General features: G+C 37.9%; 1 long non-coding RNA gene across 2 annotated transcripts; it reads left to right on the forward strand.

Moving 5' to 3' along the window:
- Positions 1-338: 338 nt before the first annotated feature.
- LOC128696453 (uncharacterized) lies at positions 339-24026 on the forward strand. 2 transcript variants are annotated; one of them, XR_011393239.1, is made up of 5 exons: positions 339-376; positions 933-1249; positions 3175-3430; positions 3556-3595; positions 22726-24026. It is a non-coding gene; the product is annotated as an uncharacterized lncRNA (long non-coding RNA). The 2 variants fall into 2 exon arrangements; XR_011393240.1 differs by having other exon boundaries at positions 933-1228; positions 22726-24025.
- Positions 24027-24961: the final 935 nt, after the last annotated feature.

Consider the following 24961-nt stretch of genomic DNA (forward strand, 5'->3'; position numbering starts at 1 on the left):
ATTCCTTATAACTCAGATAAGGGATTAAAGTACACTAGGAATGTATACATTCATTTTTAATTAGGTAAATGTTGCTCTGAATCCTTGGATCAAGAGCCACTGCTAAACAAAACGAAAATTGCTAGGTTGGCGGGAAGCAGCAGCCAATTAAAGCCACGATTTAACCTATGACGTCACAGACTAGACGGCCAAGACCCAGTAGCCAATCAAGAGTTGTGACGTCACTGTTGAGGATGTATACATCATGGTTGATCAGCCAATGAAAGTGCTCAGAGGCTCCGACGTCACAGTCTTGTGGTGGTGCATAAGTCTGGCGCGTAAACTTGCGCCTCAGTCATGCGCGGGAGAAGATGACGTGAGGGTGTTCGCTCCTCTGGTAAGCATTTTTCCTTTATATCGCCTAAATTACTGGTTGTTTTCATTAACTAATGCTTTTACATGGTCATAAACCGTATATATATCTTTTAAAGTAATTGTGCAATTATTGATTTTTGTTCCAATAAATTTGTTGAAACTTAAGTTCAGCAGCTAAATTTATGTGGTAAGTGCTAACTATATTATATGGTCACTTATGTAACTTGCACTTGTCACCATTTATTACGTCACTACCACTTATAAGTGCTGGTTTATGATGGGTTGAAACATTAACAAGAGGTCGCTTAGTGTAAATTGTCACCACCACTTGTGAGTTGTAACTTGTCACTACCACATACAAGAGGAAAGTTTAACTTATGTCACTAGTAAGTGGTAAGTTGTCACTATCACTTAAGTGGTTTAGAGTAACGCCCATGTAACACTTACAGTGGCGCAGTAATGTGCGCCGATAAATTAGCGCCAATGTTTATAATACATGTTAGGACCATTAAGATATTAATCATAAAATATTTCCTTATTTTAGGCTATTTCCACATTAATATATTTATTTTTATTAGGGGGAGATTGTTCCAAATCCTTGGATCAAGAGCCCATCACCTGCCAGGTGTATGCATGTCACCGCTGTGGCCACAGCCAATGAAAACGAGAGTTACTAAATTGGCGGAAAACAGAAGCCAATTACAGCCTAGATTTAACCTATGACGTCACGGGTTTGAGCGCCAAAACCCAGCAGCCAATCAGCAGTCGTGACGTCGCTTGACGAGCCAATCAAAGCGCACAGAGACTACTACGTCACAGTGGTGGTGGTGCGGGACCCCTGGTAACTTGCCTCAAGTCATGCGCGGGAGATGAGGTGAGGGCACGCGCTACTCTGGTAAGAATTTTTCCCATATTTCTCCGAAATTACTTGTCATTTACATTGTTTTTACGTGGTAATATAAAGTGTGTGTATATCTGAAGTAGTAATACTGCAAAATATGGTAAGTAACTTTTAATGTCACCGCTTAAGTGGTTGTAAATTGTCATGTACCACTTACATAAGTTGTCACTAGCACTAAATGGTAAATTGTCTACAAATTGTAAGTGGTGGGTAGTAGCGTATGTCGTTTTACCACTTTGTCGTTTATGGTTGTAAATTGCCACTTCACTAATGTCACTTATAAGTGGTCGTTTATGGTCTTGTAATTTGTCACCACCAATTAAGTGGTAATTTAGTATGGCATCACAATACCACTTGCATGTGGTCAATTATAATTGTACCTATTACACTTTATCACTTACGTAAGTGGTCGTTAGTTTATATATTCTGGAAGTGGCCTTTAATATCACCTTGACGGGCAGGATCTTGATCCAAGGAATCTGAACCACTATTTCCAGTAGTGACTTCCATTCCCCGGGCACTATGACCCCCCTACGGGTTTAGCGCTTTACCGTAAATGCCACGGCACAGCATGTGTGCTCAGTTGGCGCCATTAACTCGCGTTCTTGGCGCCAATGTGTGAAATCCGCTCTAGGAAGCGCAAAGCCAGGTCACTCAGCCCCCCAAATGATTAATGAGTTTCAAAACTTAACCACGCGTGGGTCAAGTGTATATATACACTTGAAATGTTTATGTATATGTATATATACTCGGTGTATATACATTGAGATTCAGAATATATATAAAATATTTTCTCATTTGTGGACTATTTCTACATATAATTGCTTTTATTGGGGGGGTGCTCCAAATCCTTGGATCAAGAGCTCATCAAAATGTCCTGGCCACAGCCAAATACAAAATTGGCGGGAAGCAGCAGCCAATTAGTCTCGAGTTAACCTATGACGTCACGGGTTTGAGCGTCAAGACCCAGCAGCCAGTCAGTAATCGTGACGTCACTTGGCCAAACATACATCACTGTCGATCAGCCAATCACTTCAGCGGCTCCTACGTGACTGGTGGTAGTGCAGAGCCCGCGAAAACTGGCGCCTCAGTCATGCACGGGAGAAAGTGGCGGGGGGGGGGGTGCGCACTCTGGTAATAATTTTATCTTCATTTCTTCAAAATTACTGGTCGTTTATATTAAATAATGCTTTTACATGGTTATATAAAGTAAATATATCTGAAGTAATAATTTTGTAAAATATGGTAACTTGTGTCTACGTAAGTGGTTGTCAATTGTCACGTACCACTTACATAAGTGGTTGTAACTTGCCACTTTACCTCTAATAATTGGTATGTCAGTACCAGTTATAAGTAATTGGTTGTAACTTTGTCATTACCACTAATTGGTAAGTGTTAAGTTGTAATTTGTCATTTTACCCATTACAAGTGATCGTTTATAATCGGTTGTAACTTGTCACTTTACCATTCACTACCACTTAAGTGATCGTTTATTTTAAATTTTCTGGACCATGGCCACGGTGGGAGGATCTTGATCCAATGAATCTGAGCCACCATTCCCAGTAATGAACATATTCCATTCCCCAGGCTATGGGGGATAATTCCACTTCCCAGGGGCTATGGGGGATATTCCATTCCTCCGGATATATTCCATTCCCCGGGGGCTATGGGGGATATATTCTTTCCCAGGCTCTACGGGGGATATATTCCATTCCTCGGGCTCTGCGGGGGATATATTCCATTCCCCAGGGGTTGTGGGGATTGATGTAAACTTGAAATGTGTGTGTATATAGCATATCATTGTGCATATATATACTTGTTCTCTGTATGTGTGCATTGAGAGAGTCAGTATACAAAATATTTTCTCACTTATTCTGGGATATTTCTACATTATAAATGTTTTATTTGGCTTTTATTAGGGTAAGGTTGCTCCAAATCCTTGGATCAAGAGTCCATCACCAGCACTCAAAAAGCAAATTGCTAAGTTGGCGGGAAGCAACAGCCAATTACAGCGTAGATTTAGCCTGACGTCACGGGCTTGAGCGCCAAGACCCAGCAGTCGTGACGTCACTGTTGATCAGCCAATGAGAGAGCTCAGATTACTACGTCACAGTCTGGTAGTGGTGCGGTAGCCCGCCATGCGTAGGAGGGGGAGTGAGGGCGTGCGCTCCTCTGGTAAGACATATTTTCCTTTATTTCTCCTAAATTACTGGTTATTTATAATTAGTGGATTTACATGGTAATATAAACAGTATGTATATATAATCTGTAGTAGTAATTCTGTGAAATTTTTATTCCAGTTGAAGCAGAGGAGTTCAGCAGTAACTGTTAGCCTTTATGGTAAGTGGTAACGTTTGTCACTTTCACTTATAAGTGATCAGTTATTACTTATCCCTTTACCATTTGTCTACCACTTATGTTATTTTACCACTTTTATGACCTTGCCATTTGTCACTTTACCACTTTTACGACCTTACCATTTGTCACTACCACTTATATCACTACTATAAATTTTAATTGAAATTATTATTCGCTGAAGCATTAATTTATTATCCAGCGTTTTATATATGGACTTTGTTGCCATGGATACGTGAATATGGTGGATGCCTTGTTGAATTATTCTAGTAAACTAAGATTTAAATGTCATAGTATATGAAGGTTTTTTTTTTGTAATTACTGATTTTAATGTTTATTATTTTAAACTAATTTAAAGTTGATATTATATTTTTTTGCAGTTGCCATGTTTTAAGTTGATGCAAGTTAAATTTATTCATATTTTCCAAAAGCTTTTTTTTTTTGGGTGGGGGGGGGGTGTTGACCCATTGAGATCCTAACGGTGTATGACCCTTGTAGGTTTAGCGCTTCTTTATGGTTATATTACCCTTGTAGGTTTAGCGCTTTATGATTGTGTGACCCTTATAGGTTTAGCGCTTTATGGTTATGTATGACCCGTTGGGTTTAGTTATTAGTTATGATTGTGGAAAATACTGTATATATTTTCCAGAAATTCAGTATTTATATGTAAATAGATGGCCATACTGTATTTAATAATATTTGTCATAGAAAACGGAAAGCCTGCGTCTGGGCTGGAGACTCGCCATCTTGGTTTTGAATTTTGTACAAACGTTGGTGTAATGGGAAGAATTTTTCGTGCTTTAGAGGTTAAAATTGTGTTGACACCTCTCAAATAGGAGGCGAAATTGGTGGATGTGCATTCCTGCATAACTTGAGATATCAGACGACTGGACAAGACAGCTCCAGGAACCTCAGATAAGCTCTCTAGATTTGTGTGTAATTCTGGCCAGCATTATTTTCATAGATTTAGTTTGAGGTTTTCTGAGTATGATACGCATTAATCTCCAGTCAAATTGGTGAGTGATATTAAGATATATTTTCCTTCTGTTATGTAATTGTGTATATATATAAACATTTATTATTTTTAATATACAGTCCACAAATTTATATATTTACCAGTATTCCTGGTGTATGTATATTTCATTTAATTAATAGGTCCAGAGCAACTTGTGGTTATGACAGTGGTAGGTATCGAAGGGGGACATTTTTTGCGACCTAGGTGCCCCAAATTCCTACTTGTCTATGTAACATTGATAAATAATAATTATCTTTATCATTTACTGTTATGTACATAATTAGTTACATTCAGATAAATGCAATTTTCCACATTTAATTGCCCATTGGTCCTTGAACCGGAGGTAATTAGTGAAGTCATTAATTAGTTAATTACTTAATAATTATATGTGAAATAACAGGAGGTGGATGGTAAGTTCACAAATTTACTTAATGTGTAGTGGATTATAATAATTACAATATTAATTTTGATAAGCTAAGCTCAAGTATGGCTAAGTTTATATTAATTTGTATAATACTAATTTGATAAGACAATTCTGGCCAAGATTTATATCAGTGTATGTGTAATTGATAAGACAAGTGTGGATAAAGATTATATTGTGTATAATATTAATTTTGCTATGCCAAATTCTGGCAAGGATTTATTAATTTGTATAATATTAATTTTGATGAGCCAAGTTTGTATTAATGTACATTTAAAATTTATATTATAATTTTTTATATGTAATTGCTAAGCTCAAGTAGCTAGGATTTATTCAGAGGTAAGTTGTATCAGTGTTGTAAGTTGTAATCAGTTTTATTAATAAAGTTGAATTTAATACATTGCATCATGGCTGAAAATGAGGAAATTAATGTAGAAGAGGAACATGGAATATAGAGCATATAGGCATAATTTTTCATCCTGAAATTTAATAAGATATCTCCTAATTTTTCCGTCAATGACGGACCTGTCATCAAACAGTCATTTAAACTAGGTACATTTTTGTTACTCCTGGCACTACAGTTAAACACAATTCTCAGAGGAGTGGTCTTAGAATCCTTCTTCACTCCGTGATGTGGCAAATAGTGACCATAAATTTTGGCTTGCTCAGGAGGTACCTCTTCTATAAATTTATTAATTAACTGTTCAGCAATTATATCATTATAGGCAGTTAACAATTCTGGTGTCTTACTCAGTTCGCGGAGCTGAGCCTTTAATTGTCCATATGCCATTCTGTAATTGGTGGGCAATTCTGGATGGCTCAGTCTCCACGGAAGTGGCACCCAGTATTGTCCAGATTCAAATTTTACATCTCTCAGGTATTGCTCCTGAGTAAAAGAATCATCTGAACTTTCTTCATTTACATTTATTCCAATGCTGTCTAATTCCCACAATTTATGCACTGGCTCAACACCATCCTCTATGAAAGAATTATACTGGGGTACAATTTCATGTGTAAGACACACAGTTATGGTATTTGTAGTTTCCTCTAGTCATGAATTATTATTACGAGGAATCCTACCATACATTACATGGCCTCCTGCAGTCTTCAAAAGGGTGACACCACATTTCTTTACCATACCCTTTACAAAGGAGGCATAATAGTCACTACCTATCAAAATATTTATTGGGCCTACAGAATCATCACTTACACCATAAGGTGCTAAATTTACATTATGTGAAAGTCTTTCTGTAGCTCTACTAAGCCCTACTGTAGATATTTTCTCTGGAAGTCTATCTACAATTACTGCATTAACGCATTTTTTCTCATTTCCCAACCTGACAGTTACATAGTGTCATACAATTGAGCCCTTTTATCCGAGAGAAAACCAGATAATTTTAAAGTTGTGGGATCTCCCATCTGTACTTTCATACCATCAAGACATTTACGTTTTATGAAAGTATGCTGGGATCCCTGGTCCAATAATGCAGTTACATTTTTTGATTTATGCCTTTTATCATCAATTTTTACCTGTAACACAGGTAAGGCTACTTCAGCAAAACCATCATTATTAACATTAGCAGCAATTTTTACATTAGCTACTGTTGTGTCAGGATTGTCAACATTATCATATAGACCTTTACACATGACTATATGGTGTCTTCCTTTGTGACATTGATAACAGAAGTTTAATTTGGCATAACAATCCTTTACATTGTGATTACCTAAACATCTGATACATCTGTCAAGTTCCTCCAATCGTTCAACTTTATCATTCCATGAATTGTATGCATTGCAATTCTTAGATAAATGAGTACCCTTGCAGAAAAGACAATCTCTCTTTTCTCTGACTGGTTTCTTATTAACTGGGCTACTCTTAGGAGGGTACTTATTCTTCTTACCTAGTGGAGAATCATTATTTCTGATTCTTGCTACTTGATATGCACCTATGCAACTCTTTTTAGGAAATGAATTTTGATTATTACTATTGGGATAATTTCTCCCATTGTGAAACTTGACAGATACCTCAGAGTTATTATGTGTTGCATCTTTAAAATGAGTTAGTTGGCTGGTCTGCAACTGCACAATTAATTCTTGTAGACCTAGTCTTATTTCCTCTAGACCAAAATAACCCTTGTGATATTTGTTTGAGAGTCATTCAAGTGTTTTACAGCTTAATTTATTCTGTACCATGGCACTCAATAACCAGTCTGATTCCTTCAGATTATATTTATTACTTAAAGTTTTGAGAGTGCTCTCCAGTTTAACTGTAAACTGCTGTAAACCTTTGTAAGTGTGATCTGGAGATTTTAAATTAACAATGATATTCACTAGATCCAACCTACTTTGTTCTATATTACCATAAGTGACCTTCAACAAGTCAACTGCTTCCTTGTAAGAGTCAACTACATTGGGAAAGGCTTGTATCAGTATGTGAGCATCTCCTCTTACCTGTCCTTTGAGGTAAAATAGTTTAGTTACACAGGCTAGATCCCTCCTATCATGCACAGCTGCTTTAAAAATTGACCAAAATTCCTCCCAATTTTCTCCAGGATTAAAAACAGGCAAACACAATTCTGGGAGTTTTGGCAAAGACATATTATTTGTTGGAGCAGACCAACTGCCTGGTTTACACATTTTAATTTATTCAAGGCCTGACTTTTACAAGAAAGAATCTTTCCCTCTAATTCATAATACTGATTAATCATGAGATCTATTTCAGTCTCATCTACACAGTTTACTAATAAATCTCCTTCATATTTGTTGTAATATAATTTGTGTAAATCATATCTATTACCTAAAGCATCTAAATACAATTTTAAAACAGTATTCACAGTTTCTTGATTCATTAATTCCAAGCACTTATTATATGCCTTGGTTACGTGAACTTTCTTAGCCTGTAGTGATGCTTTCTTTACTCTATATTCCATATGTTTGTCTTCTATAATAATTTCCTCATTTTCAGCCATGATGCAATGTATTAAATTCAACTTAATAACACTGATTATGTACTAAATTATGCACTTTATAAAGGTAAATAGTACAACTTACCTTTGAATAAATCCAAGCTACCTGAGCTTAGCAATTACATGTAAGAAAATTATATAAATTTTAAATGTACATTAATACAAACCTTTAGCCAAACTTGGCTTATCAAAATTAATATTACACAAATTAATATTATCCTTGCCAGAATTTGACATAGTAAATTAATATTATACACAATATATAATTAGCAACACTTGGCTTATCAATTACACATACACTGATATAATTCTTGGCCAGAATTGTCTTATCAAATTAGTATTATACAAATACATTAACATAAATCCTAGCTTTGCAAATTTAATATTATGCACATTACTATAATTAGCTACACTTGGCTTATCCAAATTAATATTGTAATAATTATAATCCACTACACATGAAGTAAATTTGTGAACTTAACATCCACCTCCTTCTGTCATTTCATATATAATTATTAAGTAATTAATTAATGACTTCACTAATTACCTCCGGTTCAAGAAGGACCAATGGGCAAATTAAATGTGGAAAATTGCATTTATCTGAATGTAACCAATTATGTACATAACAGTAAATGATAACAAAGATAATTATTATTTATCAATGTTACATAGACAAGTAGGAATTTGGGACACCTAGGTCGCAAAAAATGTCCCCCTTCGATACCTACCACTGTCATAACCACAAGTTGCTCTGGACCTATTAATTAAATGAAATATACATACACCAGGAATACTGGTAAATATATAAATTTGTGGACTGTATATTAAAAATAATAAATGTTTATATATATGCACAATTACATAACAGAAGGAAAATATATCTTAATATCCAGTCAAATTGGTGAGTGATATTAAGTTGTATCATACTCAGAAAAACCTCACTAACTAAATTTATGAAAACACTGGCCAGAATTATACACAAATCTAGAGAGCTTATCCGAGGTTCCTGGAGCTGTCTTGTCCAGTCGTTTGATATCTCAAGTTATGCAGAAATGCATGTCCAACAATTTCGCCTCCTATTTGAGAGGTGTCAGCACAATTTTAACCTCTAGAGCACGAAAAATTCTTCCCATTACGCCAACGTTTGTACAAAATTCAAAACCAAGATGGCAAGTGTCCTCCCCAGCCGCAGGTTTCCCATTTTCGATAAAATACTTCTTTTAAAAATACAATATAGGGCATCTATTTACCTATAAATTACCGTATTTCTGGAAAATATATACAGTATTTTCCACAATGACCTTCATGAAGTAGATAGGTTTTAAACCCAATGAAGCAATTATGACTTGTGTAGTAGATAGGCTTTAAACCCAATAAATCATGACCTTCGTGTAGTAGATAGGCTTTAAACCCAATAAATTATGACCTTTGTGTAGTAGATAGGCTTTAAACCCAGTAAACCATGACCTTCATGAAGTAGATAGGTTTTAAACCCAATGAAGCAATTATGACTTGTGTAGTAGATAGGCTTTAAACCCAATAAATCATGACCTTCGTGTAGTAGATAGGCTTTAAGCCCAATAAATTCATCATAACTGTGTAATAAGCTTTTAACTTGGGAAATCACTCATGACCTTTGTGTAGTAGATAGGCTTTAACCCCAATAAATCATGGCCTGTGGATAGGCTTTAAACCCAATAAATCAATCATGACCTTCGTGTAATAAGCTTTTAACTCGGTAAATCACTAATGACCTTTGTGTAGTAGTAGGCTTTAAACCCAATAAATTATTAGTGACCTTTGTGTAGTAGGCTTTAAACCCAATAAATAAATCATGACCTTTGTGTAGTAGATAGGCTTTAAACCCAATAAATCATGACCTTTGTGTAGTAGATGGGCTTTAAACCCAATAAATCATGCCCTTTGTGTAGTAGATGGGCTTTAAACCCAATAAATAAGTTATAACCTTTGTGTAGTAGATAGGCTTTAAACCCAATAAATCATGACCTTTGTGTAGTAGATAGGCTTTAAACCCAATAAATCATGCCCTTTGTGTAGTAGATAGGCTTTAAACCCAATAAATAAATTATAACCTTTGTATAGTAGATAGGCTTTAAACCCAATAAATCATGACCATGTAGTAGATAGGCTTTAAACCCAATCCATCAATGGTGTTTTTAGTACATTTCATTAAAATATAAAATTGTTATACAGTGGACCCCGACTTGCAATATTAATCAGTTCCTGAGAGCACATTGTAAGACGAAATTATCATAAGTCGAATTAATTCTCCCCATAAGAAATAAAGGAAATCAAATTAATCCATTCAAGACACCCAAAAGTATGAAAAAAAAAAATTTGCCACATGAAATATACATTTTCCTAAACACAAAAAGGAGGATACATGCACAATATATATTGTGCTTGTACTAGTGTACTAAATGAAGAATAAATGACACCTTTATCGATAATGTAGCGATGACTGTCCTGGGAGTGCTTTTTCCTCCTGAGTAATGTAGGTCCTGTTTGGCATTTTCTTCCAGAACAGGCCTCATCACACTGTGTATGCCACTACGATTCTTAAATCTCTCAAACCAACCTTCGCTGGCCTTAAATTCGCCAATATGAGCACTAGTTCCAGGCATTTTTTCCTGTTCACCTGGGTGTTAGTCGACTGGTGTGGGTCGCATCCTGGGGGACAAGATTAAGGACCCCAATGGAAATAAGTTAGTCCTCGATGACACACTGACTTTCTTGCATTATCCTGGGTGGCTAACCCTCTGGGGTTAATTGTTTCTCAGTATTCTCGATAAGCCACACCAATAAGTCTCTCCACATCTTCGAGTAGTACAGCTGACCGTGGTACGATAGTATTTCTCACTCGAATTTCACGATTAATCCATTCCAGAGAGTCTGCTGAAAGTTGAAATTCATGAATGGCGAAACCATTTTCCCCATAAAGAATGAAAATCCATTTAATCCGTTCCAAACACCCCAAAATATTAAAAATTATTTTTTTCAAATTAAATAGATTTACATACAGAAAACAATGAGAAATCAAGTACACATATATAAAATATTACACTTACCACTTCTGGGTGGATGGAAGATGGGAGGAAGGGAGAGGAAGAAGGTACACTATTGTTTGGAAGGGGAATCCCCTTCCATAAAGACTTCAGGTACCAAGTCCTTTTCCAGGGTTACTTCACTTTGCTTTTTAATGGCACTGCGACCAGCTTGTCACTGGACCCCTGTTGCACAAAATATCTGTCCAGAGAGCTCTGTTTCTGGCGTGTCTTTGAAACGTCCCTAAAATGGGACACAACATTGTCATTGTACATGTTGCCAACACAGCCTGCAACAGCTTTGTCAGGGTGAAGTTCATCCATAAGGGTTTGCACTTCAATCCACTTTGCACAAATGTCCTTAATCTTTGAAGAAGACAGCTTCCTCCATCTCTATTCCTCCTCTGAAGAAAATTCCTGAGCTGTGGTCTGTTGGTGTTGCAGATGAAGCTCTTGCAGTTCTGTAGTGGTTAGCTCTTCATCGTGGTCCTCCATCAACTCTTCCACATCCTCGAAACTCACATCCAACCCTATGGAATTCCCCAATGCCACAATACTTTCCACAACTGGCATAGGCTCCTCAGGGTTAGCCTCAAACCTTTCAAAATCCTTCTTGTACACATTCAGGTCACAATTTTCTCCAAGCAGAGTTCAAAGTCCTGCAAGTCACTCCCTCCCAAGCCTTACCCGAAAGGTTTATGCAGTGGAGGATATTGAAGTGATCTTTCCGGAAAACTCTTAGGGTCAATTCAGTGTCTGAGGTCACTTCACAGCACTTTTCAAACAATGCTTTGGTGTACATTTTTTCGAAGTTTGAAATGACCTCCTGGTCCATGGGCTGGAGGAGAGGAGAGTGGTATTAGGGAGCAAAAACTTCACTGTGATGAAACAAAACTCCTGCACCGTTTGCTCTTCAAAGTCTGGAGGATGAAATGGAGCATTGTCCATTACCAGGAGGCACTTGAGTTCCAATTTATTTTCCAGGAGGTATTTCTTCACACTGGGGTCAAACACTTCATTGAACCAATCGAGGAAAATGTCCCTCGTGACCCATACCTTACTGTTAGCCTTCCACATCCCTCAAATTAGCTTTGGTGGCCCGGTTTTTTTGAAAACACTGGGATTTTCAGAGTGATACACCAGTAAAGGCTTTACTTTGCAATCCCCACTAGCACTACTAGAAAACATGAGAGCTAGCCTGTCTTTCATAGGCTTGTGTCCTGGCAATGCTATTTCCTCCTTCGTGATGTAGGTCCTCTTTGGCATTTTCTTCCAAAACGGGCCTGTTTTGTCACAATTGAATACCTGTTGGGGTTTGAAAATATTTTTCAGCCGCTTTTTTGTCAGAACTGGCAGCCTCGCCATGCCTTACCACACCGTATATGCCACTATGCTTCTTAAATCTCTCAAACCAGCCTTTGCTGGCCTTAAAATCACAAACAGCACTTGTTGCAGGCATTCTTTTTACAAGATCATCATGCAACTGCCTTACCTTTTCACAAATTATTGACTGCATAACACTATCTCCTGCTAACTGTTTTTGGGTAATCCACACCAACAATATCCTCTCCACTTCTTCGAGGATTTGAAATCTCTTTTTTGTCAGCATGTCTACCCCCTTTTGCAACAACAGCTTCCTTGATTTCCTTTCCCTTCGCCATGATCGAAGTGATGGCTGAATGGTGTTTGCCATACATCCAGACAAGCTCTGAAACATGCACTCCACTTTCATATTTTTCAATTTCTTTCTTTCTTTAATTAAATTGTGTTCCTCAATTTCTTTACCAAAGGGCTGGCATTAGCTTTCTTTGGGCCCTTGGTGACTTCTTTAGCAGTTGCAAGCACAAAAAAAAAATGGATTATTATGAAATGTATCACATGAACCCTTGGGGTGATGGTCCCTCTGATAAACATTGCCACAGAGTGTGAATGGTGCGGAAGTCTGGCTTTGTGTGCACGTTGACGCTGGGATGCCGTTCGGACGCATACCAGATGTTTGCCGAATCACGAGGTCAGTCATGAACCGTGAGGCTATACAGTGGACCCCCGGTTAACGATATTTTTTCATTCCAGAAGTATGTTCAGGTGCCAGTACTGACCGAATTTGTTCCCATAAGGAATATTGTGAAGTAGATTAGTCCATTTCAGACCTCCAAACATACACGTACAAACGCACTAACATAAATACACTTACATAATTGGTCGCATTTGGAGGTGATCGTTATGCGGGGGTCCACTGTATTTTGCCGAAAAAAATTGCTGAAAGTCGGCTACCGAAAGGCGGGGGTCCACTGTACTAGTCTTTTTATTAGTATTATTGACATTATTAGTATTAAAAAATTAATTTGTCAGTAGGCTATAACCTAATATATTAAGCCTACCAGTTACTGCCTCGTGAGGTCATTTACAATTGTTAAGATAAGATTTCGTTCGGATTTTTAACCCTGGATGGTTAGCCACCCAGGATAACCTAAGAAAGGCAGTGCGTCTTCGAGGACTGTCTTATTTCCATTGTGGTCCTCAATTTTGTCTCCTCAGGATGCGACCCACACCAGTCGACTAACACCCAGGTACCTACTTGCTTGTAGGTGAACAGGACAACAGGTGTAAGAAAACATGTCAATGTTTCTACCCCGCCGGGAATCGAACCTGGGCCCTCCATGTGTAAAGCGAGAGCTTTGCCATGGGGGTTACTATTTTTTTTTATAGTAAACCAGTAGGTGGCATACAATGGGAGGTAATGATCTATTGCAATGGACTCTTGATTCAGTTCCTTGAATCAAGAGCCCTTCACTAGCATTAAGGAACTCTCCCTTTAAAAGGTGTAAATCAGATTTGACTTGCAAGATTTTTTTGTTACTAAATTTAAATTTACAGTGGACTCTCGGATTATGACATTAATCTATTCCAGAGTGTGTGTCTTTAACCGAATCTGTCATAATCTGAATTAATTTTCCCCATAAGAATTAATGGAAATCCAGTTAATTTGTTCCAGACACCCAAAAGTATTAAACAAAATAATTTTTTTTTTCACATGAAATAATAATAATAATAATTTTATTTCTTTGTAAAGGTTACAATGTGTAATTACAATTTTGATTTGCTAAGTACAAAGATAGCCACTATCATGCCGAGGCATTTCAGCAAACTAATCCTAATACATAGTAACTAATTAAAACTAGATAAGATAATAGTACATAGTAATTATTATTTAAAACTAAACACACAATAGTGGTTAGCTGTTTTACAGTCTTATTTGGACTTCATAAATCTTATGTATACTTAGTACAAAATCTAATTTACAAGAAATGGTGCAGGCAGCCTGGTTGATCAGGCTCTGATCCACCAGGAGGCCTGGTCACAGACCGGGCCGCGGGGGCGTTGACCCCCGGAACTCTCTCCGGGTAAACTCCAGGTAGTAATATTTTATGGAATGGCAGAATTAAAAGCCAGGAGGTCAATGATAAATCTAGCCAGTAGATGTTCGTTTGATTTAGTTAATATTGTGAGATAAGATGATTTTTTAGCAGAGTCCTAAATTTATAAGTTGTCTGGGGATCCTTGGCTTGTTCCGGTAGCAATTTCCAGATCTTTGGGCCTTTTATGTGCACAGCGTTCTTGCATAGTGAGAGTTTTACTCGAGGGATGTTGAAAAGGGCCTTATGCCTTGTATTGTGACTATGCATTCTGTTGTAACTGTCGAGGAGTAGTTTTAGGGGAGGGTTTAGAGTGGAATTTAAAGTTCTGTATATGTAGTAGGCTCAATAATAAGAGTGTATGTTTTGTATATTAAGCAAGTTGTCTTGAAAAGTGGTGGGGTGTGCTGTCTTGCACAGGAGCTGGTTATCACCTGCACAGCAGCTTTTTGTTGGATTATTAAGGGTCTAAGGTGGTTGGCTGTGGTTGAGCCCCAGGAACAGATACCATAAGTGAGGTAAGGATATATTAGAGAGTGGTACAAGGTAAGGAGAGTCGTTTGTGATACATAGTAGCGTATCTTGGAAAGGATTCCTACTGATTTGGAAATTTTCTTGGCTATGTGATGGGTGTGGGACTGAAATTTAAGATTACAGTTAAGGAGAAGACCTAGAAATTTGCCCTGTGTGTGTCTTGATATAGGGGAACCATTTAACAGTATGTTGAGTTGAATATTTGAGGCTCTGTTGCCAAACAGCATGAAGTAAGTTTTTTCTGTGTTAAGTGTGGGTTTGTTGGTCATCATCCAAGCATATATCTTTAGCAGTTCATTGTTTACAGTGTTTTCAAGCACAGCTTGGTCTGAATGGGAGTAGACATATGTAGTGTCATCTGCGAATAGAACTGGTGTAAGGAGTTGGGATGCATTGGGGAGATCATTGATGTAGATGAGAAAGAGGAGTGGGCCTAGGGCACTACCTTGGGGTACTCCTACAGCTACAGGTTGGATAGCGGAGTTGACTCCATTTGCATGCACATACTGGTGTCTGTCGTTAAGATAGAATTTTAGGTAGTCTAGAGAATGTCCTCTTATGCCATAATGATACAGTTTGAGGTGCAAGAGATTGTGGTCAGCTGTGCCAAACGCTTTTCTTAGGTCGATAAAGAGCCCCAGGGGATATTCATTCTTATCGAGAGCTGTATATAGTATTAGGTCAAGCATGTGTATAATAGCATCATTCGTGCTTTTTTTTTTTTTTTTTGGTCTAAATCCAAACTGGCATGGGTTAAATATGTTGTTGGATGTAAGGTAGGAGTAAAGTCGCTTGTGTATTATTTTTTCAAATATCTTGGATAGTATAAGCAAGTTTGATATGGGTCTGTAATTGTTCAAATCAGTTGGATCTCCACCTTTGTGGACTGGGGTGACCCTTGCTGTCTTGAGTATGGATGGGAAGGTTGAGGAAGCTATAGATTTGTTAAACATTGTTGCAATAATGGGCAGCAGTTCTGGTGCAGCTTTTTTATATATGAATGGTGGCAAGTTATCTAGATCACCTGATTTGTTTTTTAATGATTTAATGAGTTTAGTTTAATATGTTCATTATGCACCCCATACCCATCCTGTGGGCAGTAGTCAAAAGATTACAAAGGTACATAATTGGTCCAGGGACTGGACTCCAAAGTTTTGATAGCTGAGCAAGTTACAGAGGTAATGAACTCACAATTTACAAAGGTAATGAACTCACAATTTACAAAGGTAATGAACTCCAGGTAGGTCTGGTCACAATCGTGACAAATGATGAGCGAGACTTCAGCAGGATTAGTTGGAGCTAGGAATAGAGTACTATTTGGATAGTTGCCAGTGAGGTACTCACTCGGAAGGGTATTTGAGCTAGGAATTTGGCTCGCTAGCTTTTATCCTATGGTAGAGAAGAAGACATTAAATTTGTCGGCCGTGTCTATAGGTTGCATGTGAGGTTCATCTGGTTTAGTTAAGTCTATCTCTCTAATTCCAGTCGATTTTCTTGAGCCCAAAATTTTGGAGAGGGTTTGCCAGGTACTTTTCATGTCACCTTTCATTTCATTAAATCTATTTTCATAATACATTTGCTTTGATTTACGTATTAGTTTTGCGAGTATTGATGTATATCTTTTAGTAAATTCCTTAGTAATTATGCCTAATCTGAACTGCTTTTCAGTTTGGTGTTTTTTATTAATAGATTTGAGGATACTCTAGTTAGCCATGGGCTGTTTAGCCTCGTTTCTGTGACTTGTTTCATTTTGACTGGGCAATGTTTGTTGTAGAGGTTTAGGGTTTTATGTAAAAAAAAATTGGTATCTTTATTGATATTATTACCATCATTTAGCGCTCTCTGCCAATCAATGGCACCTAGTGCTAGTTTTAGGTTGTTTATCGATGTCTCATCATGCAGGCAAAATGAGATATTTCTTGTTTCTTGAGGCAGTTTAGATAAGTTGGTTATGAGAAAGGTAGGATAGTGGTCTGTGGTGTTATCTGTGATTATACCTGCTTGTAGTGGGGATATTATGTTGGTCCAGATATGGTCGAGTAACGAGGCACTAGTGTCAGAGATTCTTGTTGGCTTTGTTAGAGGGGGTAGCAATAAGCTGTTGTTCATAGCATTTGTGAAATCAGCTACTGGAGGGTCGGTTGCTTGGATATGGTTGATGTTGAAATCTCCTGCTAGCATCAGATGGTGTTTATTCAACTCTGACTCAATTATCATGTTTCTAAGGTTATTGCTAAAAGTGTAAGTGTTTGAGTATGGTAGTCTGTAGACTGCACCAACTGCTATAGGTTTCTTAAGTGTTCTTGATGTGAATTTAGCTATTATATATTCACTGTTTTCGTCCCGTACATCAGTTGATTACACACATTCTGGTTCATCAGAGTAATAGATGGCAGTGCCTCCTCCTGATTGGTCGGGCCTACAGTTATGTATGGCTGTGTAACCAGGTATGGTAAATATGTCTGTCAGATCTTGTTTGAGCCAGGTTTCAGTAAGTATAATGAAAGTTGTAATAGCATTTAGAGACTTAAGTAGTGCAATGAGGTCATCAGTGCTTACTCAATGATCTAACGTTGCACTTGAAGACTGTAATGTTCTTGCTGACACTGAGAAGGGTATTAGCCTGACTAGTAGTGTAGTAATGGCAATTACTGTTTGGACTATGTGTGCTGTCCAATAAGAGGTTGATATCAGGATCGATACTTACATTCATAAGGGGTATGTAGAGAAATAGCCGTTACAATTATTAATGAACAAAAAGACTAAAGCAATGATGTTAAAATATACATTTTCCTACACAGAATCTGTCCAGAGAACTCTGTTTCTGGCGTGTCTCTAAGATTTCCCTAAAATGAGACGCAACATTGTCATTGTCGATGTTGCCAGCACGGCCTGCAACATCTGTGTCAGGGTGATGTTCATCCATGAAGATTTGCACTTCAATCCACTTTGCACAAATGTCCTTAATCTTTGAATAAGGCAACTTCCTCCATCTCTCTTCCTCCTCCTCTGAAGGAAATTCCTGAGCTGTGGTCTGTTGGTGTTGCACCTCAAGCTCTTGCATCTCTGTAGTGGTTAGCTCTTTGTCGTCTTCCACCAACTCTTCCACATTCTCGGCACTAACCTCCAACCCCATGGACTTCCCCAATGCCATAATAGATTCCACAACTGGCATAGGCTTCTCAGGGTCAGCCCCAAACCTTCAAAATCCCCCTCTTGTACACATTCTGGCCACAATTTTCTCCAAGCAGAGTTCAAAGTCCTGCAAGTCATTCCCTCCCAAGCCTTACCTATAAGGTTTGTGCAACTGAGGATACTGAAATGATCTTTCCAGAACTCTCTTAGGGTCAGTTCAGTATCTGAGGTCACCTCAAAGCACTTTTGAAGCACTGCTTTGGTGTACAGTTTTTTGAAATTTGAAATGACCTCCTGGTCCATGGGCTGGAGGAGAGAAGTGGTGTTAGGAGGCAAAAACTTGACTGATGAAACTAAACTCTGGTACCATTTGCTCTTCCAAGTCTGGAGGATGAGCAGGAGCATTGTCTAATACCAGGAGACACTTGAGTTCCAATTTATTTTCCAGGAGGTATTTTTCAGTGGGGCCAAACACATCATGGAACCAATCATAGAATATGTCCCTCATGACCCATGCCTTACTGTTTGCTCTCCACATCACACACAATTTAGTCTTGACGACACTGTTTTTCTTGAACACACTGGGAGTTTCCGAGTGATACACGAGTAAAGGCTTCACTTTGCAATCCCCACTAGCATTACTACAAAACATGAGATTAAGCCTGTCTATTATAGGCCTGTGTCCTGGGAGTGCCTTTTCCTCCTGAGTAATGTAGGTCCTGTTTGGCATTTTCTTCCAAAACAGGCCTGTTTCATCACAACTGAACACTTGTTGAGGTTTTAATTGTTCAGCCTCTATGTACCCCTTAAATTCCTGCACATATTTTTCAGCCGCTTTTTTTTTGTCAGAACTGGCAGTCTCACCATGCCATATCACACTGTGTATTCCACTATGATTCTTAAATCTCTCAAACCAGTCTTTGCTGGCCTTAAATTCATCAATATCAGCACTAGTTTCAGGCATTTTCTTAGTGAGATCATTATGCAACTGCCTTGCCTTTTCATGTATAATTGACTGCGAAACACTATCTCCTGATAATTGTTTCTCGTTGATCCACACCAACAACAATCTCTCCACATCTTCGAGTATTTGTGATCTCTGATTTGTGAGTATATTTCCACCTTTCACAACAACAGCTTCCTTGATTGCCTTTTTCTTGGCCAAGATAGCGATGGTTGTATGGGGTTTGTTATACAACCTGGCCAGCTTGGAGACATGCACTCCACTTTCATATTTTGCAATGATCTCTTTCTTGAATTCAATAGTATTTCTCACCCTCTTTACCACAAGGCTGGCACTAGAAGCTTTCTTTAGGCTCATGGTGACTTATTTAGCAGTTGCAAGCACTAAAAACAATGGAATAATACAAAATTTATCGCATGTATGCGTGGAATCGTCCTCACTGGCTTGTAAACAACGGCACACGCTGTACATGGAGTGGCAAGCCGCTCAATCCCCACACACACATTTGGGACGAATGACTTTAACCAAGTTTTGTTGTTAACCGAGCCAATATTTTGACGCAAAAACTTTACTTAATCCGAATTTTGTGTAATCTGATGATGTTGTAATCTGGGGTCCACTGTATCTCAAATATAAAGTTTGTGGTCCAGATATGGTACTTGTTTATGAAGTGTTTGCTGAGGTTTAATACCTGCTTATTATAATCAGTTATAATAAAAAAGAAGTGCTAAACCTACAAGGGTCAGACAGCTCAGACTACCTCGTTATATATTCACATCGTTGTACAAAATTTGTCATCTTCCTTATAGTGGAGTAGTGGAAACAGATGCTATATTTCATGTGTACACTGAGTTAAGATAAGATAAGATTTCGTTCGGATTTTTAACCCAGGAGGGTTAGCCACCCAGGATAACCCAAGAAAGTCAGTGCGTCATCGAGGACTGTCTAACTTATTTCCATTGGGGTCCTTAATCTTGTCCCCCAGGATGTGACCCACACCAGTCGACTAACACCCAGGTACCTATTTGCTGCTAGGTGAACAGGACAACAGGTGTAAGGAAACGTGTCGAAATGTTTCCACCCGCCGGGAATCGAACCCGGGCCCTCCGTGTGTGAAGCGGGAGCTTTAGCCACCAGGCCACCGGGCCAGGTAATATTTTGTGAAGGTATTCAGGGAAAAAGGTTAGCTGGACTTAGAGTCCTGGAGGTGGAAATACAATGCCTACAGTTTAAGAGGTTTGGGATATTTGCCGTTTGGACTGACATTTGAACTGTCTTATCTGTGCACCTCTGCGAAGACGGTGATACTGTGAATGACGGTGAAAGTGTTTCTTTCTTTGGGTCACCTTGCCTCAGTGGGAGACAGCCGGTGTGCGTGTGTATTCTTTCAACAAATCAGTCGTATCCCAACAAGGCAGGGTGGTGCCCCAAAAAGAAAAACAAAAGTTCTCTTTTTAAATTCAGTAATGTATACAGAAGGGGTTACTAACCCCTTGCTTCCCGCATTTTACTCTCCTCTTAAGAAACGCACGGCTTACACACTTCCCTATGAAGATGCGTGTATGTGTGTGTATATAAGTATGTCATGCCGAATTGGTAAAACTTGCGAGTTTGGCTTAAATAATAACGCTCTTCTTGCCGAATAAGGCAAGCAAAAATTTGTATATTCAATAATTTCACAATAATTCTGAACCTAACAAAAAAAATGTTTCATTGTTTATTAAATCATTATAAACTTGCTAAATTAAATTGTGCTTGTTATAATAAGGTTAGGTAAGTTTTCTAAGGTTCTTTTGGTACATAATTAATTTTTACATTAAAGTAAAAAAATATTCCTTTAAGCATATAAGAGAAACTTTAGAAAGGACTTTATATATAAGAGGGTTGTATATAAATGTTAAATTTTAATCTCCCTGGCAGTTGTCAAGTATTCTTGACAGTCAACAGGTTACATGCAAACTTAATTAAATCCTCATGTAGTAGACAGACTTTAAACTTGATAAAGTAACTAGAGTAATTAGCTTATTTCCACAGTGCATTTTAAAACCAAAATATGTTGTCTGAAGCAACTTTTTTTTTTCCTTATTTGGTTTTAATTAGGCTATTAAAAATCCATTAAAAAATATGCTGCTCCTTCTCAAAATTCATACAGTATTTTGTATTTAAAATTCTCTTTTTTTTTTTTTTTTTAACACATCGGCCATTTCCCACTGAGGCAGTGACCCAGAAAAGAAGAAACACATGAATCATCATTCACTCCATAGTAGTGATGGTAAATTAAGTCATGATGGTGAAGGTGTTAGGAATCATGATGGTGAGGGTATTAGGAATCATGATGGTGAGGGTGTTAGGAATCATGATGGTAAGGGTGTTAGGAATATTGATGGGCTATTGAGCATGTTAGATTGTGGTGGAGCAGCACACCTTCTCTAGTGTCACCCCTTGATGCTGGTAAGGGACTCTTGATCTAGGGAATTGTATCTGTGCTCCAGTTCCCTGAATTGACTGAATACCTTCCATCCCCCCCCCCCACACACACACGCTGTATAATCCTACTTGGAGTTTACCTGGAGAGAGTTCCGGGGGTCAATGCCCCTGCAGCCCGGTCTGTGACCAGGCCTCATGGTGGATCAGAGCCTGATCAACCAGGCTGTTACTGCTGGCTGCATGCAATCCAAAGTACGAGCCACAGCCCAGCTGGTCGAGTACCGACTTTAGGTGCTTGTCCAGTGCCTGCTTGAAGACAGGCAGGGGTCTATTGGTAATCCCTCTTATGTAAGCTGGGAGGCAGTTGAACAGTCTCAGGCCCCTGACACTTATTGTATTGTCTCTTAACGTGCTAGTGACACCCCTGCTTTTCATTGGGGGGATGTTGCATCGTCTGCCGAGTCTTTAGCTTTCGTTGTGAGTGATTTTCGTGTGCAAGTTCAGTACTAGTCCCTCTAGGATTTTCCAGGTGTATATAATCATCTCTCTTGCCTGCATTCCAGTGAGTACAGGTTTAGGAACTTCAACCTTTTGCCCCCCTTTTCCCAACCTAACCCTTGGGCATGACCTACTTCCACATTGTACAAATGTGACACCACCTACGACTGCTGCACCTCTCCTGCCTACGGTTTATAAACTACTTTTCCGCACATATGCCGCATTCTCTTCAAGATTGATGGACTGACCATATTGACCCGAGGTTGAAGGACTGATTACCTCATTCTCCTCCTGTTCTTCACGTTTCTCCTTTGTATTGACTGATGAAGCCACTGTGTGGCGAAACGTTTCCTCAATAAAGATACCCCCTAAAGTTGGTACCTGACCAGGCGGGCTGTGGCTTGTACGTTGGATTGCGTGCAGCCAGCAGTAACAGCCTGGTTGATCAGGCTCTGATCCACCAGGAGGCCTGGTCACAGACCGGGCCACAGGGGCGTTGACTCCTGGAACTCTCTCCAGGTAAACCCAAGAGTTGCACATGTGTCTAATTTATCAACTGTGTCGGTTCTCTGAACCATTCATCTACAGTCCTGTGCTACTTATGTATTTCCAGTATATTTACCTTTTGGTAGGCTTCATATTAGTCAAGTGAAATGGGCATTTTATCATTCCAGAAATCTGAACTTCACAACCCCAGCAAGATATTTTAACTTCTCAACCCCAGCAAGATATTTTAACTTCTCAACCCCAGCAAGATATCTGAACTTCTCAACCCCAGCAAGATATTTGAACTTCTCAACCCCAGCAAGATATTTGAACTTCTCAACCCCAGCAAGATATTTGAACTTCTCAACCCCAGCAAGATATTTGAACTTCACAACCCCAGTAAGATATTTGAACTTCTCAACCCCAGCAAGATATTTGAACTTCTCAACCTCAGCAAGATATTTGAACTTCTCAACCCCTGGATGATTTCAGCAGTAACCTCATAACACTTATATTGGGCAAGTAGTTAGTTAAACCAAGAAAACTAACATGAAGTAAGTTAATATTTCTTCATGTATTCCTTGCTGTGTACTTTACCTTCTGTTATATTTATTTTATATAAAACTGGTGTTTATAAGATTTATATTTTGGGAACATGTTTGTGTGTGAGTGTTGATCATACCTGCGTGCTGCTCATACCAGGATGCTACCCCTGGGTGCTGCACATACCCAGGTGCTACACCTGGGTGCTGCTCATACCTGGGGTGTTTATACCTGGGTGCTGCTCATATCCAGGTGCTACACCTGGGTGCTGCTCATACTTAGGCTGTTTATACCTGGGTGCTGCTCACACCTGGGTAGCACTTGGGCTATCAGCCTGGGTAGCACTGGGCACTATCAGCCTGAGTAGTGCTTGGGCTATTATCAGCCTGGGTAGCACTTGGGCTATCAGCCTGGGTAGCACTGGGGCACTATCAGCCTGGGTAATGCTTGGGCTATTATCAGCCTGGGTAGCACTTGGGCTATTATCAGCCTGGGTAGCACTTGGGCTATTATCAGCCTGGGTAGCACTTGGGCTATTATCAGCCTGGGTAGCACTTGGGCTATTATCAGCCTGGGTAGCACTTGGGCTATTATTAGCCTGGGTAGCACTTGGGCTATTATCAGCCTGGGTAGCACTGGGGCACTATCAGCCTGGGTAGCACTGGGGCACTATCAGCCTGAGGCTGCTGTCACCCTAGGTAGTACTGTCCTGCTTAATGTATGAAACTGCCTCTTGCAATTATTTAAACTGCCAACCATATTGTTTTAAACCATTTTATACTGCCAAGTGTTTTATATCTTCTAATGTTTTATACCTTCTAATGTTTTATACCTTCTAATTTTTTATACCTTCTAATGTTTTATACCTTCTAATGTTTTATATCTAATGTTTTAATCTTCTAGTGTATTATATCTAATGTCTTATCTTATCTTTATACCTTCTAATGTTTTATATCTTCTAATGCTTTATATCTAATGTTTTAATCTTCTAATGTATTATATCTAATGTTTTATATCTAATGTTTTATACCTTCTAATGTTTTATATCTTCTAATGTTTTATATCTAATGTTTTAATCTTCTAATGTTTTAATCTTCTAATGTATTATATCTAATGTTTTATATCTGTTTTATACCTTCTAATGATTTATATCTTCTAATGTTTTATATCTTCTAATGTTTTATATCTAATGTTTTAATCTTCTAATGTATTATATCTGTTTTATATCTAATGTTTTATGCCTTCTAATGTTTTATATCTTCTAATGTTTTATATCTTCTCTTTTATATCTTCTAATATTTTATATCTAATAATATTTTATATCTAATGTTTTATATTTTAATTTTTTATATCTGTTTTATACCTTCTAATGTTTTATATCTTCTGATTGCTTTATACCTTCTAATGTTTTATATTTTGTTTTATGCCATCTAATGTTTTATATTTTAATGTTTTATTTCTAATGTTTTATACACAATGTTTTATACACTCTAATGTTTATATTTTCTGTTTTATATATGTTCTAATGTTTCATGTATTTTATGTTTTATATTTGTTTTATGTTTTATATTTATATTTCGTAATGTTTTATATTTATATTTCCTAATGTTTCATATTTATATTTCCTAATGTTTCATATTTATAATGTTTTTTTTATCTTACAATGTTTTATACCTGTTTTATATTTTAATGTTTTATAGATTCTAATGTTTTATGTCTTACGTTTGTATCCTAATGTTTTGCATATTTATTTTCTCATGTTTTATATCCTATTATATATTTTCTAATATTTTATATCTTCTGTTTTATATCTAATGTTTTATATCATCTAATGTTATTTACCTTATGTTTACCTAATGTTTTATATGTGCTTTTAAATTT

This window comes from Cherax quadricarinatus, chromosome 47, assembly GCF_038502225.1.
Source record: "Cherax quadricarinatus isolate ZL_2023a chromosome 47, ASM3850222v1, whole genome shotgun sequence".
Classification (NCBI taxonomy): Eukaryota; Metazoa; Arthropoda; class Malacostraca; order Decapoda; family Parastacidae; genus Cherax; species Cherax quadricarinatus.